Source organism: Crocuta crocuta, unplaced genomic scaffold (assembly GCF_008692635.1).
Source record: "Crocuta crocuta isolate KB4526 unplaced genomic scaffold, BGI_CrCroc_1.0 scaffold369, whole genome shotgun sequence".
Classification (NCBI taxonomy): domain Eukaryota; kingdom Metazoa; phylum Chordata; class Mammalia; order Carnivora; family Hyaenidae; genus Crocuta; species Crocuta crocuta.
This window is the reverse complement of record NW_027529441.1, coordinates 4,692,143-4,707,754: the sequence shown is the minus strand read 5'-3', so window position 1 is coordinate 4,707,754 and position 15,612 is coordinate 4,692,143.

Genomic DNA, 15,612 nt, shown 5'->3' with positions numbered 1-15,612 from the left:
AATCAAATGGTATTTGTCTTTTTCTGATTGATTTATTTCATTTAGCATAATACACTGTAGTTTCATCCATGTCATTGCAAATGGCAAGATTTCATTCTCTTTGATGACTGAATTGTATATATGTATACATATATACACACATACATATCTTCTTTATTGCAATCCCTGTCAAAATATTAACACCATTTTTCACAGATGTAGAATAAACAACTCTAAAGTTTGTATGGGACCAGTAAAGATCCCAAATAGCCAAATTAATGTTGAAAAAGCAAAGCAAAGCAGGAATATCACAATTCTAGACTTAAAGCTGTATTACAAAGCTGTAATCATCAAGACTGTATGGTACTGAAAAGAAAAAGAGATACATATCAGTGGAACAGAATCGAGGACCCAGAAGTGGACCCACTACTCTATGGTCCACTCATCTTCGACAAAGCAAGAAAGAGCATCCAATGGAAAAAACACAGTCTTTTTAACAAATGGTGTTGGGAAAACTGGACAGTGATATGCAGAAGAATGAGACTGGGCCACTTTCTTAATACCATATATGAAAATAAATTCAAAATGTATGAGACACTAAATGGGAGATAGAAAATCATCAAAATTCTAGAGGAGAAAATAGGCAACAACCTCTTTCACCTTGCCCATAGCAACTTCTTACTAGACATGTCATTGGAGGCAAGGTAAACAAAAGCAAAAACGAACTATTGCACTTCATCAAGATAAAAAGTTTCTGCACAGAGAAGGAAACAATCAACAAAACTAAAAGGCAAGCTACAGAATGGAAGAAGATATTTGCAAATGACATGTCAGATAAAGGGCTAGTATCTAAAATCTAAAAGGAATTTATTCAACTCAACACTCAAAAATTAAATAATCTAGTTAAGAAATGGGCAGAAGGCATAAACAGACATTTTTTCAAAGAAGACATAAATGGGTAATAGACACATGAAAAAAAATGCTCAACATCACTCATCATTGGGGAAAAACAAATCAAAACCACAAAGAGATACTATCTCACACCTGTCAGAATGGCTGAAGTAAAAACTCAGGAAACAACAGATGTTGGCAAGGGTGCAGAGGAAAGGGAAGACTCTTACACTGTTGGTGGGAATGCAAACTGGTGCAGCCACTCTGGAAAACAGTTGGAGGTTTCTCAGAAAGTTAAAGACAGAGCTACTCTATGCCCCGCAATTGCACTACTAAGTATTTATCCAAAGGGTACAAAAATACTGATTCAAAGGGGCACATGTACCCCAATGTTTATAATAGTACTATCAACAAAAGCCAAACTATGGAAAGGGCCCAAATGTCCACTGACTGATAGACATTTTGTATTTTTTAAAAACCAGTAGAACTGTATACCACAAAAAATAGGTGGATAGTCTAAAACCAAATACAAAATAGCATTACACAAATAATGCATTGTAGTGAGTAAATTTCTTTCTCATAGAGGTATGGGTTAGTAATTTTGAAAGTACTTTATGTAGTATGATTTACATTATGATTGGATAAATAAATAAGTAAGTAAGTAAATAAATACATTGTAGAAAATGAGAGCCAAGTTTTTTTCTGGTTGTCTGAGGAAAACCTTACAAACGGATAAAGGGGAGAAGGGAAGAGGGAGCCTGTGTTGTTGGGTGGGTGTTGCAGATAATCTGTATGAACTTGTGATATATATATTTTTGAACATTTAAAATATTCTCAATATTTTCAATATGTATACTTGCATCTCATTTTCTACAAAATATTTGTTTTCAACATATATATACACAAATATATAGATATAGGAATAAATATAATGTTTATGTATGCATGAATTAGTAGACATATACATATCTTTGAATTCTATATACCAAGCAGGTCTAAAAGCAATGACAACCTGGCAGAAATAAGCACACTTGGAGCCCAGATCTTGATTTCTAATATCATTCTACAATAGAAGGAACGACGACTCCTTATAAAGTGGTTGATTGGGAAGGAGAAATGTAAGATGTGCTTGGAACACCTTAGAGCACCAGAAAATAAGATAGTTCTCAAACAAAACAAAACAGAACGGAAACAAAAATAAAAATATCCCAACCTTAGGGTGGTTTAATTATATAAGTATAATTTTGAGGAAACAAAGATATACTGCAGAAGATACAGTAACACTTCATTTATATGAAGTTTGGAAACATCCGGACATGGACATATTGTTAAACGATGCAATTGTGTGTGGTGATAATCTAGAGAAAATAAAGGACATGGTAAACATGAAAATTCTGCTAAAAAATTGCTATTCCATTTTATCTGCTAAAAATAAAAACAGTTTAAGTTTCAACAGTTTAATTACTTCCACAATCAGGAAGAGTCTTTCTTTCTTTATCTCACATACATTTTCCCATTGTTATAATTAATTCCATCTGTAATGGGTTCAGTAGATGTAGTACTTGCATCTTCTGGGGAGTAGCCAAGCTTAAAATTGAAGATTGATTTTAGATATCTTTCTCTAGAGTAAATAATTCCATGTCTTAAAGATCATGTTCTCTAATCATTTAACTGTATTTGCATGATTCCTCTGGTCTTCTCTGAGTTTTTCTTACTTTTTGGCTTGAAAATTTTGTTCAACATAATTGACTAGTTCTGAGTTCAGTGGATTGATGATCTCTTCTTAATTCATGCATATTCTACCCCTATGATTTCAGTGACAAATCCATATGCATTGGTTCTAGATTTAGTTTCCAAAAAGGCTTTAATAAGGTATCTCTCTATTCACAATTCCTCAGATATACCCAAGCCCGCCATGGCTGAGATCTCTCTCCTCTCTCTACTTTTCTGATATTTCATCTACATTCTCTATATAAATAATCTTCTTTTGTAACCCAGATAGTATGTAGTCCCAGAAAGCCATCTTTCTGTATACTGCACAACTAATACTATAATAAACAGGTGGGACTACAAATTCCACATTTTCAGAGCGTATGTGAATTCATTATTTCAATATTTTCATATAATTTCATGCTTATGCAATAAACTCATGTAAATTAATAATAACAGAAAGCAAATAAAAATAATAATCATACTAGAGGTACTAAAGGTACTAAAATCAGAAACATTTTAAATTTTTTCTAAGTTTTATAAAACCTTCTGGCAAATAAGTGTATTAGATTTCTACTTATGTACTACATATTTTAAAAATTCAAATAAGATTTATTGCATTACTGATATTTATTTTCTTTATCCGAAATAAATACAAACATGTTTTTATTAAAAATAATATAGTAAAATGCATGGTGGTATCCTGGACTGGATCCCAAAACAGAAAAGGATTATTGGAAAAACCTAAAATCTGAATGAAGTTTGTAGTTTAATTAATCAATGTCTCAATGTTAACTCATTAGTTTTAACAATTAAATAGTGTTTGAGTAAGAAATGACACTAGAAAAACCTTACTGCAAAGATTTTTTTCTTTGTGACTTTTCTATTATCTGGAATTATTAAAAATAAAAAGTTTATTTGAAAAATAATGTATGTAATTTTTAAGTAAAACTTTTATTCCACTGAATGTGTAGATCAAATTTTTCTGAAGTTTTTTTTTTTTTTTTTTTTTACTTAAAAGGAGAAATTGCATAAGAACTTAGAAGTTTAGCTTCTTGGCGAGTTATTTAATATTATAGATCTTATAGGTTAATAGTAGGCTTTATCTAGAGTTTTTTTCTGTTATGTAAATTTATTCTATATAGTATACGATAATGAATATTACTTTTAGTTTTGAACGAATGTTTTAAAACTCTGTTTCCTGAAAATTGGGTTACATTTAATATAAATTTTGTAATTAGAAATCATATAACATAAGTGTGTCCCATTTGAGCAATATAAAACATATAATTGCCTATAGAAGATATAAATGCACCTTTGATTGAAAACATTTGTTTTAGATGAATCCAGGTGTGAATTTCAGATAACAGTCTCTGAGTACCAACTAGATCTTTTATTGGGAGCCAAAAGGTAGTACAGATAATGATGGGCATTCTTTAGGGGGTTAACATATAAATATGTAAAATACAAAAGCAGCATTAAATTAGTATGATCTCCTGGATATTAATAAGCAAGTCAAATTTGAATGAACTTGGTTAAAAAATCAAATAATTTCTGAGGCTGCATTTCCAATTTCTAAAAGAGGAATGATCAATATATCGAAATTCTCAAATATCATGAAGATAAGTCTATGGGGGTGTGTAAGCACCATATGAGCATTCTATTTAAGTAAACAATAAATTAACTGATTTGTAGAATTTGTAAATAGAGAAGAGAAATAATACTTTATCACAGATGCTCTATTTCTTTACCACTGGAAGTAGTAGTTTCTTGATGTAATAACAAAGTAGAGAACAATGAGATTTGCATGGTTTAATGTGTTTATTTGTTTTATTTTTTTAAGCTTATTTATTTATTTTGAGAGAGAGCATGCGCAAGGTTGGGAAAGTGGTAGAGAAAGAGGGAGAGAGAGAAGGGGAGAGAGACGGAGAGAAAGAGAATCCCAAGCAAGCTCTACACTGTCCGTGCAGAGCCTGATGCAGGGCTCACTAACCATGAAATTATGACCTGAGCTGAATTCAAGAGCTGGATGCTTAACTGACCGAACAACTCAAGACCCCTAATTTGCTTATTTTTGAAATACTACCCTGAATTTAAATCAAATAAGAGTCTGAAAAGGTGTCATTTTTCCTATGTTTGTGGACATTTACGTTGATTCCCAAGCAAGCTCTTCTCCACTCTATAGAGTGAGATGTGTAGCACAGCACTGATTGGCTTAAATTTCTGTCAATGTACAAACCCAAAGTGGACAACCTATGCTTCCGGAGGACAAAGACTTAGAAACAAATTTGTGTTTCATCACACCATGTAACATCTGGAAAACAATCTCGAAGGTTTATTATGAACATGATGCAGTTCTATAGTCTTTCTTGTATGGGATGCATTCATTGATACAATTGATTGATTTGTACTATTCCTTTACTCCAATTACTCATTTCTCATGTGGAGGCAGCGTTTTGCAGAATGGATAGATCCAGGAGGAAAGCACTGGCCTCTTTCTCAAATGCTACCTCTACCTCTGTAGTTCATCGTGATGAACTGAATATATGACCCTAAGTGGTGGTGCTTTGAATAAGATAAATAATTGGTCATCGGTAAATAAACTCTTGTTAACTCAGCTTTTCATTCAGACTCAGGGGTCCTCATAAGCCTTTTCTTAAGAAACCTTAGCTCTGGTTAAACTGATTGCAATCTTCTTCTTATTACTCCAGCATGTTTGATGCTTATCTCACCTGTCCTTGCTGGCACTTGCTATTATGTTCTTTTGCTTTACCTCTCTGCCAGCAAGGGTTACCAATGGCCTCAGCTAAGACTGGTGAAGTCTTGGAAGGCTCACGAGCAGTTAGCTCTTCCATACTGCTCCCATATGATATTAGGTCTGGTAATCACAGCCTCCTTGATGGAATTTCTGAACTAACTCCTTATATTTTGGCACGTGAGCTCCATCCAACAAGATTTAAGATAATTTGTGAAAGTAAACAAAGCATAAGGTAGAACAATTCAGAATGAAAACAAAACAGGACAAAGGTCAACAGCAAAGAACAGAAAAGTAAACGTGAGCAAGTACTTGACAAGATCTAATTACCATAATTGGGCAGAAAATTTGATTTGCTTGGAAGCAGAGAGATTTAGGCTAATTTTGTTTTTCTAGTCATTAATAACTTAAATGATACAAACTCACATGGAACAGCTTTTTTTTTATAAAGGAGTCAAATGTAAAAGAAAGAAGTACTTGTATAAGAAACATTAAATTTCAGTGGCAAACTACTATGGTTGTACAACAGACTCTAAAATCATGTTTAAAGCAATGATGTTTTTACATCACCTGAAGGCTGAAAATCATACTATAAATTTGTGAAATGTTTTGTTTTAATTTTTATTTGCTTTAAAAAGTTTTTTTAAATGTTTCTTTATTTTTGAGAGAGACAGAGAGACAGAGAGAGGGAGAGAGAGAGCTTGAGCAGAGGAGTGGCAGAGAGAGACACAGAATCCAAAGCAGGCCCCAGGCTCTGAGCTGTCAGCACAGAGCCCCAAGTGGGGCTCAAACCTACAGACCACAAGATCATGACCTGAGTCAAAATCAGACACTTAATTGACTGAGCCACCCAGGCATCCCTGTGAAATATTTTCTATGTCAACTAAGTTAATATGTTTCAGGTTTCTTTTTTTGCAATGATCTAACTAGTTATAGGAATAGGACTTTGGGTGTCTGGATGAATGGGTGGGTAAAATGCCAGATAGAGTCTTTAATCAGTGACTTCTGGGTGTCAGTAGCAGGTGCTGCTGGATCAGTCATTGATGTTTCCCACTTCCAACTTAGAGCAAAGCCATTTTGTCACTGGTCAAATCAGAACTGTGAGTTGTCAAAATACCCAGTGAGAGTATGCAATTCTGTTCTTTTGTTGTGAAATTTTGAGAGCAGACTTCTCACCTACTTCGGGTTCAACCCACTTTGCCAGGACAAGGGTAGCAGAGGATGTTTGTTAGAGCCAATATTTTCTTTGAAGTAGGTAGAAGTAATTTATAAAACTGGAAAGACGAAATTTTGGTTTGATTTTAGCCCTACCACCTGCAAATCATGAGGCATCAGAAAAGCCACAAAGTTTTCTCTGGCTGTGTTGATCTGTGATACACACTCCCTCTCAGTGTCCATGGTTGCCCACTGAATATTAAGTTTCCTACCATGGGAAGAGCAGACGTACTTTAGATCAAAGTCTATACAGATGTGAGCGCTGGGGTTTGTTTTCGGGATATGACTGCTGGATGCACAGGCGTTGAATCCCATGATTTGAAAAGCTCTAAGAAAACTTTAGAGCTTCCTTTTTATGACAAAATGTAAGTGTACAGATAATAACTAAACGGTGTATTTGCTGATATCAATAAACTGTGCAGTTAATGGGAAAATTAAAAGCATAGACTTAATATGCTACAGTGTAATTAACACACACACACACACACAAACACACACACACACGAATTTCTTAGTTTTCTAATTTTGAGGTTATGGAATAATAAGACCACTGAAAAGGGGGCACTAGGAAGCAGAGAATCATTATGTGACCTTCAAAGAAATGTAATTTGACAGACTTCAGTTTTCGTTTATGCTCTGATGCCTCAGTTGTCTTCTTAGCAGCGTGTAGGCTAGAGGTGCTGAGGAATGACTTCTATTTTCAGTCCAGCAGGAAGCATTTGAACTTCATTTGAATGGTAGCTGTGTAAGTTTAATCTCCTTTTAGCTTTAAAAACCAGTGGCTTTTTTTTTTTTTTTTTTGGCATCAGAAAACATTGGTATTTGTAGGTTAATTCGATTTTGTCTAAAGGTATGCCTCTACCATCAACTTCGAAGGAACAAATAATCTTATCTGAATCCAAATTAACACATTATTGCATGTCTATGGTTTATGGAAAATGTCAGTAAAAAAGTATTAGGTTAAAGCTGATTTTTTACTATTTGCTTCTTTATTTTTATTTTTTTTTAATTTATTTCTAGGGGAGAGAGAGAGAGAGAGACAGCGTGAGCAGGGAGGGTCAGAGAGAGAGGGAGTCACAGACTCTGAAACAGGCTCCAGGCTCTGAGCTAGCAGTCAGCACAGAGCCCGACGCGGGGCTCGAACCCACGAACTGCGAGATCATGACCTAAGCGAAAGTCGGACGCTTAACCGACTAAGCCACCCAGGCGCCCCTATTTTTTTGCCTCTCAATAAACAACCAAGGCAGGGCACAAGTAGATTAAGAATATGATGCATGGATATTGTAAATTACATTTGCAAAGATTTATTTCATATTACAATTAAAATTTTCTTTCAGAAATTAGTGAGACCTGCACATTCTAATAGCTGGCAAAAATGTGTTAGTATCACTGAATACTAAAGTAGTAGTGGAAGCATATTACTAGTGGCAAAAAGCCTATGCTAAATATCGACAACTGTATTTAAATAAATAATATAAAACATATGCTACCTTTGGAGGTTTTTGGGGGGATGTAATAAATTGTATCCTACTTCCCACTCAAATTCTTTACTGATTAAGAAATACAATAAATAAGCCAACATATGGAGAACAAAAATATCCCCCTTATTACAGTTAAAACTGAAATTGGAGAATGTGTTTTGCATCTGGGAGGATGTGGGCTTCTGTGCACGGAGCTATGGAGAGTTATATGTAGCATTACTCACCTTGAGCGGGAGTGCTTGACCGGGCACTACCTGTAAAAATAGAGCTGGCCCACAGAGAAGCAAAATAGAACATACGGGCAGCTGTGTCTCAATAGAGAAGGGAAGAAGATGGCGGTTTCACTAGCCCAGGGTCTCTTTCCAAACTCTCCAGTTAGATACGCTGTGTGGGGAATGAGTGGGCGGGTGAGAAGAGCTGGGAGTCAACAATGGAACATTCTCCACACAGAGGCCAGGCGTGAGGAAAGACTTCCTGTCCCTCCTTCACTGTCTTTCCAGTGAAGAGGTTCTTGTCTGCCATGAAACAGCCTTGAGTACTTCTTGATAATAGGGCTCCAGAGTACCGCAAGGGGAATTTATCTTAAGCAATTCCTGTTCTCATAGGATTCTCTGTGTGAACATAAGAGCTGCTAATGTGCCCGGGCTTTCGGGTGTAAGATTTTAAGATTATATCCATGCTGCTTTCCATTTGGTCTCCCACAACAGGAGACAGAGGGGATCTGCCGTCATTGTCTTCAATATTTTTTTCCATCAGATAGTAATGTTCCAAAGTGAAACTCTGCAACACTTGAGATGAGACCTTCTTTTTATTAATGTTGACTTATTTATTTTGAGAAAGAAAGAATATGAGTACGAGTGGGGGAGGGGCAGGGAGGGCGAGAGCGAGAGCGCGAACACCACACAGGCTCCACACTGTCAGCGTAGAGCCTGCACCGGGGCTTGATCTCACAAACCATGAGATTATGACCTGAGCCAAAATCAACAGTGGGACATTTAACTGACTGAGCCACCCAGGAGCCCCAAGACCCCTCCTTTTTTTTTTAACACAAGCTAAGCTGAAATTATTAATACAAATTTTTTGTGATGAAAAGAGCAAGGGCGCCTGGGTGGCTCAGTCAGTTAATCGTCCAGCTTCGGCACAGGTCATGATCTCGCGGTTCGTCGGTTCAAGCCCTGCATCGGGCTCTGTGCTGACAGCTAGCTCAGAGCCTAGAGCCTGTTTCTGTAGCTCCCTCTCTCTCTGACCCTCCCCTGCCCATGCTGTCTCTCTCTCTGTCTCTCTCAGAAATAAATTTAAAAAAAAAACACACATTAAAAATTAAAAAAAAAGAAAAGAGCAAAGCTCACTAAGTATTTTGTCCCTCCTCTACCTTTGGTGGCCCACTTGCAGCTCAGTGAGACCTTGTGAGCTGAAATGAATTATGTCACTTCTGATCAGAGGCAAAGAAAAAAAAAATCCCTTGCATCATTCTCTAGTTTCTTTCTTTCCTTGCCATGGCAACTGAGGAGAATGCAGCACCAAATATTAGAGCCTCTATTTGTGGGGACACCTGACTGATTGCTCAGGAGGGCTATCCAAGGACTCACATGGGACACAGTATAAATCAGAAAATTTTGTTAAGTCACTGAAATTTAGGGATTGTTTGTTAGCACAGCATATATTAGCCTGTCTTGACTAATACAATTATCCACAGCTTTTGTGGGTTAAAAGAATCCAAGTTAGTTTGCATGTTTCACTGGAGGTACTATTATATTATCAGAAATGATTCAATGGTGGAATAGTGAAAATTTTCATAAATGTGAGCTTAGAGCAAGTTTTCAGAAGACAGGTAGAATTTGGGATAAACTGAGAGAGCCGTGAGGGCATACTGAGCAGGGACTCTTAGCAAAGGTAGGAGAGGAGATGTTTGTTATAGAGTAAAACTAGCTTAGCTAAAAGAAAGGGTTAAGTTCTAACATTATACAAGGCGAATTTACATAGGTATGATGAATCTAGAGTGAGAAGGCAGTCTGGGAATCCATAGGATGTCTTTGAGGAAGAGGAGGAGTGGGCGTGGCAAGACAGAAGCAGTAGTCAATGGTTCAGGGAGGTGACATTGGCAGTGATGCTCACAATATGTAGATAAGATGATATTCCACCTAAGTAGCTGGTATCAGAAAAAAGTGGCATGTGAGGGATATTTTGCAACTATGCTGCTTGATTTTCTGGAGCATTCAATAATGGCAGACAGAGACAGAGACAGGGAGAAAGAGAGAGAGAGAGATCTGATATAAAGGATAAAAAAAAAAAGAGTTGAGAAAGGTACCATTTTGGAAGATTGGCAGCATCTACAGAAATAGATGCTGGAAAGAGGCACTAATATTAGGCTGAAGATGACTGAATACATTTTCTTTGCAGTAAGGGCAGGCTCATTGGACAGGTGTATATAAAGAGCAGTTATATATAAGAACTGGATTAGAAGTGAGACCAGGAGCTACAAATTTGTGATTAATGCTAAATTGTAATTAATGGCCTAAGATAGTAATTATAGGAAGAGAGAATCATCTTGTAGAAGGATGGGCCAAGGACTGATGACTGAGACCTGTTAATAGTAGGAGAAGGATGACAAGTTTTTTAAAAATTTTTTTATTATTTATTTGAGACAGAGAGAGAGAGAGAGAGCAGGGGAGGGGTAGAGGGAAAGGAAGACACAGAATCCAAAGCAGGTTCCAGGCTCTGAGCCGTCAGCACAGAGCCCAGCGTGGGCTTTGAACTCACAAACTACAAGATCTTGACCTGAGCAGAAGTTAGATGCTCAGTTGACTGAGCCACCCAGGCGCCCCAGAATGACAGGTTCTTAGAAGACTATATTAAGTACCTTTTGTGACCAGCAAACCCACTTTTTACCATATGCATATTGCTGTGTTATTTGCTATTGTCATTCCAAAAGCCTCTGAAACCATGTTTAGGTTATTTTGTAACTTTTATCCTATATAACTCCATCCTAGGAAAATATCTGTCATAACAGCCCAATTATTCTCTTGTTTCTTGTACAGCTTTCCATTATTTTTGACTGAATTCATTTAATCAGAGAATATTGTCAAAAATCTTGGGTATTTCTTCTTTGGCTGTAACAGATTGGCTTAATTCATCCTTCTTCTATAAAATCAATTCTGTTGGATTGGCTTATACTTCCAAGTCTGCTTGATGCACCAATATGTAAAGTGTTATCCCACAAAATAAATATCTTTCTGAAAATCTACAGTTTTAAAAACTCTTTTAATGAGAATTTATGGAATACCAAGTCAATGGGAACTTCACATAAATCTAGAAAGTGTATTTGTCACTGCAGTAATACATTTATTATAATCCAGGGTTGGCATTTTTAGAGAGTCCTGAAACGCTACAACATCTAGGTATTAGGATATAGAATGGGCTTTGAACTCATTTCCTGTGTTTATAAATAGAATGCCTTAAAATGTAATTTATCTAGGTCTTTTCTGTTATTTAGATTTATAAAAGAGGTTCTGCAGGCATTATTTCTGAAAAATATTTTATGTGTGTTTAGTCAGTAAATAAAATATTTATTGACTCCTTTCACGTGTTAGGTGTTCTATTGAGCACAGGGAATACAAAGATGAATCAGACAGGGTTTCCAAACTCAAAGAACAGAATCTGCCTTCTAGAAAGAAAGGCACACAAAGGAAGAGAAAATTATAATATAGAGTACCAGTGTGCATATTACAATATAGAGAGAGATAGTACGTAGGAGGTGTGCACAGAGTGATGACATGTGGCAATGAAGGAGGGGTAGCTCACCTTGGCCCGAAGGGTGGGAGAGTAGGAGTTAGGTGACATGAGGGCAGGGAGCAGAAAGAGAATTCCAGGTGGAAGAGTAGCTAGTGCCCAAGCCAGGAGATGACGTGATAGTTCTTGGAAGACCTGTACGTAGCTGAATGTGCTTGTAGCACAGCTTGCTGAGAGATGAAGCCAGAGAGATAAGCTAGAGCCCTGTCATGATAACCTTGCCTTTTCAGTTGTTTAGTCACAACTTCCTTTGCTTCAGGAGAGTTTTCAAGTGCCTTGAAGGGCTGTAAATACCAGACCAAGATACTCAAAGCTTTCCCCAAGATGTTCACAAACCTTAGGAGAGCAACATGGTAAGATTTGCACGTTAGGAAGAAAATGCTGTCTTTTTAGAAGAGAACGGATTATAGGGGAAAAGGCAGAGGCCAGTTGGTAAGTTGCTACAGTTAAATGAACCTGAGAAACGACTCATGAGGTGATGAATTAAAGCAGAGGCTTTGCCAATGGAAAAAGGTAGGAGATGTAACATCAGCACTGTCAACATGGTTTGCTAATAAATATTTTCTCACTGAATGAATTGTAACTAATTAGATATGTGGGGTGAGGAGGAGGGAGAAGTCAAGGATGAATTACAGGTTTAGGCTTGAGAAACTAAGTGGGTGATGAGAGAAGTCATTGCTTGGATAATGAATGAACACACTCCTCCTGAGGTCTTTGTGCCTGGGAATGGTTACTGTTGGCTTGTGGAATACTCTTAACCATACAGTAAACTGTATGAGAGTAAGTCAGTGTCTTCCTTTTCTCCTGTAATTTTTTGCAGCACCAAGAACAGTACCAGTCACACAGAGTGTGGTCATAATCCAGTGAGTCTGGTATATGTGTTATCCATCTACAAATAAGTGACAGGTGCTGACTGAATATTAGTTGGGATTCGTTGGTTATGTGCAATGGAAACAGATTCTGACTAACATGAACTAGGCAGGGAGAAAAGCAAGTGCAGAAAACTCCCGGAAGTGTTCCATAACTCAGAGGATCTAGTCAGGAAGACACAATGGAAACAGATGAACCACAGCTTTCAGTCCGTTTGTCCCTGTACTCAAGATTCAAATTCCAGAGAGCTCTGAATTATTGCCCACCTTGAGGAACATCTCCATTGCTTAGGTAGGAGACGTTTGGGTCCCTAATTACAATCCTACAAAAGGGACAGGGGTAATTCTTCAAACATTTGAAAATCATGGTTTCTTAAAAAGAGAAGAATGCTAACCAGCCAATAATGACAAAGCTGATTCTAACCTTTATTGTTTTCTGTTTCGAAAAAAAATTTTTTTAAACAAAAATGAAGCTCGTGAAGTATGGGCACGAGTAATTCGTCTTCTGGCTAAAAGGAACTTGGATCTTTTTCAGTTTAGCTACTCTCTTTGACGACAAATTTAATCTATTATTTAGTCTGTAGAAAGTAAAACGAATGTTTAGAAAATAAAAAACAAGCGCTAACTTCATGAGACCCAGTAGGAAATTCTAGATCAAGAAGGAAGTATTATATAGAATATAAGTGAGGAGAAAACAGAATAGGTAGAGGTGGAGTGGGAAAGAAAACAAGCGAGGGAAGGGAGGAACACCCACAGAAGAAAAATCCAGCCTTATTTGGATCAACTTCAGAACAACATTCAAACCCAATCTCTAACCCTTGAGTGTCTGAAGGAAACACCCACCACTAATTACAGGATGCAGATATGGAAGAAGCCACTTCAGGGTTGTGGGGTCCGAACCAGCATCCTGATGATGGCTTTTAAGATGTGGCTGTGGTTGTTTGTTTGGTAGCAGAAGAGAGTTTCAATTTGCTTCCACTGGCCTTGATAGATGTTGATATTTCTTCCATCTCTAATCTCGTTCCAGAACTAGGGAAGTACCTGTGCCAACTATGGCTTTGTTTGGTATGTCAGACAGTCCTGGTGCTGCTGTGGAATCATCGTGAAGGATGTTTATATAAAGGTGGGAAACAGGACCCCAGTCCTATTGAAAGCTCTGCTTAAAGATCGCTGTGAAATTCCTAACCCCATCTCTTTTGTTAATAGAGCTGCTTGCATGGTTGATTCTGACAACCTTGGAAAGATTTTAAGCCGGTCTGTATTTGAAACCACAATTTCAATCATGTTTCTATTTTTTTTTTCATTTCTGGTAAATTCTTTTAGATAACAATTGTTCTTTCACGGCAAACAAAGATGAGCTCAACCTTGAGGAAACCTGAATTCCTTTATAGTGTAAAATGGTGAAGAAACATGACTCATGACATGTGAAAAGTACTTTTGAAAGCCTAATTAGCATTCCTGGAGAGAAATGTGGTCCTATTGTATTAGACTTTGTATATAGACGGGCTGAATAAATAGGCACAGTCAATGTTATAACTCACTCCAGCAACTTTCAGTTATTCTTTTTTCCCCTCAAGCTACAGAAATGTTTAGAAAATATATAATGAATGATAGTTCATTTATTTGCACTTATTATTTTACTTCTTGTGGATGTAATTTTTTCATTTTTAAAAAATTATTTATTTATTTCTTTAGAGAGAAAGAGTGTAACCGAAGAGGGGGCAGAGAGAGAGAGAATGGGAGAGAATCTCAAGCAGGCTCCATACTATCATGCAGAGCCTGACTTGGGACTCGATCATGACTTGAGCCAAAATCAAGAGTCAGATGCTCAACTGACTGAGCCACCCAGGTGCCCTTCCTTTCTTAAAAAAAAAAAAATTATTATGGAATAACAGGTCAGAAGAGGTAATTCTTCAAAATTTGGAAATCAAAGAGCAGAACTGTCTAAGGAATAATCTAAATTATTTTAACTTGTCACATGGGGACCAGGGTGGGGGGGAGTTGGTGGAAACCCTGACATATTCCTTCTGCTTCAGAAATGTTTTCCTCTCCTCCTGCTAGAAGAATTATTAATATACTGTCAGGGCTGATATTGAGCACATTAAACATTGATTTGTGAGTTGGACCTCTTACATTCCAAAAATGAATATTTATGTTGCTCTTGTGGTCAAGACTGTGATCTAGACTGCTTGGATCTGAATGCTAGCTCTCAACTATGGACCTGGCCATCATTTGTAAGTTACAAACAAATGGTCTTTTGTAGAGCTACAATTCTACGTACTAGTTGATGCAGAAAGTCCTGGAAATTTCACTTTATCAGTTGCTTTTTCATTTGATTGTTCTGGGGAGAGTTAAGTGAGTGTGTGCATGTGTGTTTTTGTGTACACACATATATGTATGATGATATATGATGTATACATATATGCATGTATGTATACATATATATATGCACTTAATGCATTTTATGTATGTATCACTAACAAAGAGTTGACAGCTCTAGTGAAGATGGGTTAGTGGTCTTGATACCACCAAGTGGAAAAGTACGTTGGTATCCCAATACGGCTTTCCCAACCCATTTCTTGTGGAATATGGTTATAGCAAGTTTAAACTACTTTAAACTATCTCTTTTGTCTAGCACAGTCTACCTTATAAAATTTTTTTTAATGTTAATTTATTTTTGAGAGAGAGACAGTGCATGAGCTGGGGAGGGGCAGAGAGAGAGGGAGTCACAGAATCCAAATCAGGCTCTAAGCTCTGAGCTGTCAGCACAGAGCCCAGTGTGGGGCTTGAACTTACGAGCTGTGAGATCATGACCTGAGCTGAAGTTGACTTAACCACCTGAACCACCCTGGAGCCCCAGCCTGCTTTTTCATAGTACAGGTGAGACAGAAAGGTAGGTGGAAATCAAATGGATCTAAAATAG